The sequence below is a fragment of the Panthera tigris genome, chromosome X, assembly GCF_018350195.1.
Source record: "Panthera tigris isolate Pti1 chromosome X, P.tigris_Pti1_mat1.1, whole genome shotgun sequence".
In the NCBI taxonomy this organism is placed as follows: Eukaryota; Metazoa; Chordata; class Mammalia; order Carnivora; family Felidae; genus Panthera; species Panthera tigris.
The window spans coordinates 90,183,220-90,189,219 of record NC_056677.1 but is presented as its reverse complement, the minus strand read 5'-3'; positions in this window follow the sequence as shown (position 1 = coordinate 90,189,219).

The window sequence follows — 6,000 nt, the reverse complement described above, 5'->3', positions numbered from 1 at the left end:
ACATGAACATTGACACTTTCCTAAGCACAAACTTAATGTCATGTGATATCTGTCCTCCATCGTGGAAGCTGGCAGTGAAATCTGAGCCCATAAAATGCCAGAATTGGGAGGGCTCTTAGTAAGAGATCATCTAGTCCAAGCCCTATACTTGATAGAGAATCCTCAAATACCAAAATATTAGTGGCCCATTTGGAGACACTGGCTTAATAAAAGAGTGGGCAAAGAAATAGCTGGCAAGGTGGATAGCAGACATCTGGGGGACCACAAGTGAGAAATTCCAGGAGTGATTCATTGTCCTCACCCCTGCAAAAGTCCCCTATGATATCTGACAGCTTAATCGCCATGTGTGTATTTATATGGGTGAGGCAAAGGTCACTGTACAAAAGAGAACCACTAGAGGAACAGGTGTTGATCTTCAATCTTCTAAATATATTAGTCAAAGCAGAATGTCCACAGCAGGAAAAAACAGTCAGCATATCTATATAGAATCCTGCTTACACTTCAATTCTAAGAACTACATTTTAGTTTCTTCATCAAACCTTAGGCCTCATTTTTATAAGAAGGAACTATCTGAATTTGGCACCCTGGTGTCCAGTGAAAGGTGATATATAACTAAAATAGGCAAATGTCTTCGTTTATTAAGGACCTGAATAAAATACCAAAGTGTTGGCTAATGAGGGAAATAATTGGCTCATTTGGAAAGTAAACGAGGAATAATTCATTTGTTAACTTGTTTTCCATACTTGATAACTTCAAATGTGACAGCTATGTTTATTTATATTACATGAAGAAAGTGCATCTCACAAATTCTGTCTCTTTATAAAATCCACAGAAGCATCAAGGGTAATATTGGAAGCCTAAGAGGAAAAACAACACTGGGAGGCAGTAGAGCCTAGTGGTTAAGAGCACAGGCTTGTTTTTCAACCAAAATAAAAGCCTAGGCTGATGTAGGAAATATTCCAAAATCCCATCAACACGCAAACACACACACATGCGCATGCACACGCGCACACACACACACACACACACACCTGCACCACAAACTCATACATTGCAGATATGTAAAAATGCCAGATATTCAAGTGTAAATGCATACTCAATCTTGAAAACAAGAAAACTCCATGTACCAGAAACTAAGAAAACACCCAAAGTGGTAGGTAGGATTTGAAGACTCATGTCTCAAAGGGTAAGTGGACCAGATATTGTTCTTAGACTCTGGAATTTTAATGCTCTAAAGAAGAGAGAAGTCAGGATTGCAAGTTCTGGATATAGCAGAGAGTTAAATACGATATAACCAGGGAAGATGGAAAGCAGAGAAATGGAAAAAGTGTCTTCTTTGAAAAAAACCTAATCACCAGCCTAAGGATAGTAACTATGTGGTCCCTGTCCAAAGTCATAGATGGAAACTAAGTCAGCCTGAAAAACTCAATGCCCCTAGACAATGTAACATGAACAAGAAGGAAAAAAGCAAAGGAAAAGCATGATAACTAGAAAACACCAAATAGTGTATCAATAGTCGCAATAAACATAAATGGATTAGAAACACCTATTTGAAGACAGAGACACTCAGATTAGATATTTAAAATTCAGCTATATGTTGTCTATATGACACATACCCAGGGGCACCTGGGTGGCTCAGTCAGTTCAGCATCCGACTCTTGATTTTGGCTTAGGTCATGATCTCATGGTTGTGAGACTGAGCCCTGCATTGGGCTCTGCACTGAGCATGGAGCTTGCTTGAGATTTTCTCTCTCTCTCTCTCCCTCTCTCTCTCTCCCTCTGGACCTCCCCCATTCGTGTGCTTGCTCTCTCTCACTCTCTTCCTTTTTCTCCTCTAAATTTTTTTTTAAAAAACATTAGAAAAAAGAAACATACCTAAAACATAATGAATCAGAGATGTTAAAAATGGGGGGATGGAAAAAGAATATGCAAAATGGAATTTAAGGTGAAAATCATTAATAAAGACAAAAAGACACATCACTTAATGATTAACAAATAGTCATCCACTGAAAGAAAACGATGTTGATACATCTAAAAATATAGCTGCAAAATGTATGAGGTGAAAATTGACAGGATTAAAATGAGAAATGACCAAATCCATAATAATAGTGAAAGATTTTAACACATCTTATTCAGGAACTGACAAAGTGGACAAAAGTTACCATGGATACATAAGATTTGAATAAGGCAATAAAATTGAGCTAATAAGTAGATATATTTAGAAAAAACACTGATGGGGCACCTGGGTGGCTCAGTGGGTTGAGCATAGACTTTGGCTCAGGCCATGATCTCATGGTCCATGAGGTTTTTAATTCTTTTGTTTCCCACGTAAATTCTAGAATTGACTTCTTTATATGTACAAAATATCCTGCTAGAATTTTGACTGGGATTGCACTGAACCTAAGGATCAGTTTAGGGAGTATTGACATATTAAGAATATTGAGTCTTCCAATACATGAACGTAGCATATTTCTCCATTTCTTTGGGTCTTTATTTTATCAGGTTTTTGTAGTTTTTTAAAAATATGTATTTATTTATTCTGGGGGGAGGAAAGCACAAGCAGGGGAGGGGCAAAGAGAAGGGGACAGAGGATCTAAAGCAGGCTCTGTGCTGACAAGCTGACTGCAGTGAGCCTGATGTGAGTCTCAAACCCATGAACCATGAGATCATGACCTGAGCTGAAGTCAGACACTCAACCGACTGAGCCACCCAGGTGCCCCTTTTGTAATTTTTAACATACAGATTCTGTATAAATTTTATTACATTTATAACTAGTCTTTCATGGGGATTTTTTTGTATCACATGCTTTGAAACCTTGGTTGTGGTTTCTTTGGCAATTCACTGCCCTCAAAAACTTAAAGGCTTCTAGGGCACCTGGGTGGCTCAGTTAGCTAAGTGTCCAAATTCAGCTCAGGTCAAGATCTTGGGGTTCACGAGTTCTACCCTGCATCGGGCTCTGTGCTGACAGCTCAAGACTGGAGCCTGCTTCAGATTCTGTGTTCCCCCCTCTCTCTCTCTCTGTCCCTCCCTTGCTCATGTGCTCTCTCTCTCTCTCTTGCTCTCTCTCTCTCAAAAAATAAATAAACATTAAAAATAAATAAATAAATAAATAAATAATTAAAAAACACTGAGCAATCTGATAACACCACATACTGTATGACTTCAACTATATGACATCCTGGAAAAGGCAAAACTATGGATACAGTAAAAAGACCAGTGGTTGCCAGAGGACTGAAGAAAAGGAGGAATAAATAGGCGGGGCACAAGGGATTTTTATGGCAGGCAAACTTTTCTGTACAATACTACAATGGTGAATACGTGTCATACATTTGTCTAAACCCATAGAACCTGTGACACCAAGAATGAATTCTAATATAAACTATGTACTTTGGGTGCTAATATGTCAAAGTTGATTCGCTGGTTATAACAAATTGAACACTCTGTGCAGGTTGTGGATGTTGGGGGAGATGGTGTGTGTCAGTGGGAGGGAGTATAGGGGAACTTGCTATACATCCTACTTCATTTGCTGTGAACCTAAAACTTGTGTAAAAAATAAAATACATTAAAAGAAACCGTGCATCTGCCAAATGGAAAACAAATATTTTTTAAGCACATAGGGGAAACTTGCAAAAAGTGAACACATTCTAGGCCACAAAAATCCCAAATACAAAAATCTGAATATCATGCCTCATTCTTCAACCATATTGCATGCATGCAATAAAATGAGAAATCAATAGCCAAAAGAAGCCCTTCAAATATCCATAGACTTTGAAACTATTAATGTGTACTTCTAAATATTCTTTTTTTTGAAAATTATCAAATATTTATAACTGATGGATAAAAGAAATACCACATATTAGAAGCTATGGCATATAACTTACTGGCAGTGGACTAGAACTGCTTTATACCAGCTCCCAAAATCTTGTTTTAAATATTCAGGAATTTTTCCAGCCGGTTGTTAGATAGCTTGAAATCTGCCATGGTAGGAGCATTTCTACTATGAAAATCAGCAAATGCTACAAATCAGGGCTTCTTTTTTCTTTTTTTTCCTTCATCTTTTTTCCGCCCAAAGAGTCTGTTTACCAGCACAGCACTGGCTAAAGTGGTAGTTAGAAACAACTATAAAGATGTAAAGGCATTTATTACAAAATCAAGAAACACTGAAAATTAATAAGTAAAATGTTCAACTCAAGAAGGTAGAAGAATAAGAGAGTAAAGCAGCCCGTGCTAGTAAATGTTTAACAACCAGATTTTTGAATGTAGTTCCAACATAAATGTTGGTCAATATTTTCATTTGTGTTAATGAGTAAGACAAAAGTGAAACTATAAAGACTTATTTAAGGGGGCACCTGGGTGGCTTAGCTGGTTAAGTGTCTGACTCTTGATTTCTTCTCAGGTCATGATCTCATGGTTCATGGGTTCAAGAGAGCATGGAGCCTGCTTGGGATTCTCTCTCTCTCCTCCTTTCTCTCTGCCCCTCCCCCACTCAGGCTGTCTCTCAAAATAAATAAATAAACTTAAAAAAATTAACAATAAATAAATAAATAAAAATTATATAGGAACTTCACTCACTTGTCAGTAATATTAGGGACTTATTTGCTGACTCAGATAATAGTTTTCAAATACTGGAAGAATATTTCCTCCATATTTTGTGCTATTCAAAAATGCAATAGCTACAGGCATAGCACAGTTTTAAATACAAGTTGCATTATTAATATTTTCTTCATTACTTTCTTAACTCTGGACAATCACCAACACGATAAATCAAACCCTGATTTATGGCACATGCAAATTTCTGTGGTTTAAATATTCTAATCATGGTCAATTTCAAGCTGGCAACACAACATCACCAGGAAAAGATGCACAGTAGTGGCACACCATTATATAGCATTTCCTTCATTCACATACAATAGAAGTAAATATCCTCAAGAGTATAAATAATAGTAAAATGTAGCAAACATTAAATTAAGAAGTGACAATTTTGAATGTTCATTAACTTTACTTGTAATGTAATGTATTTAATTGTAATTATATGTAATTTAATTTTTAATAATGGCTGTTTTTACCAGATGGCAAACTTCATGAACATGCAACAATGGGTTCTCATTAGCTGATATGAGCTGGTCCCAGCACACCATTGGTAAACTCAAAGAATGTAGAAGGTAAGAAATAATAAAGGTGAAATCAGAAATTAAGAACATATAAAATAGACAAACTATAGAGATGTTTAACAAAACAAAAGAGCAGGTTCTTTGCAAAGGTTAATATGATAGACAAATATTTGTCAAGACCAATAAAGAAAAAGTAAAAGTTACAAATAGACAATATTAGGAACATAAAATTGGACAAATGTGTACATATAAAGTAGAGAATTTTAATCATTAAAGAATACTATGTATGCTAATGATTTATGCCAATGATTAGAGGTAATGGGTAGTTTTCTAGAAAAATATTATTTAACCAAATTGACTCATGGAGAAAAAAATAAACATAAATATACCAACAACCATGAAAGAAATGGAAGTTGTAACTGAAAATACAATTCCAGGGGCGCCTGGCCAGCTCAGTTGGTGGAATGAACAACTCTTGATCTCAGGGTCATGAGTTCAAGCCCCACGTTGGACATGGAGCTTACTTAAAAAAAAAAAAAAAAGAAAATAGAAAAAGAAAAAGAAAATACAACTCCAAAAAAAAATTTGCCCAGACAGTTTTTGTAGGTGAGTTTTACTAAACCCTTAAGGAACTGATAATTCCATCTTTTACAAACTCATCTATGGAAGAAAAGGAGAAGGTACCCACCTCATTTTACTAGTTGATATGACTTTGATACTAAAACTGAACAAAAAAGGGTAAGAAAAGTGTAGATTAGTCTCACTTATGAACAGATATGAAAAACAAAATCCTAAATTAGAAAAATGTACAAATCAAATCCATCAATATAAACACATCATGACCAAGTTTATACAGGAATTCAAGGATAATTCAACATTAGGAAATCTA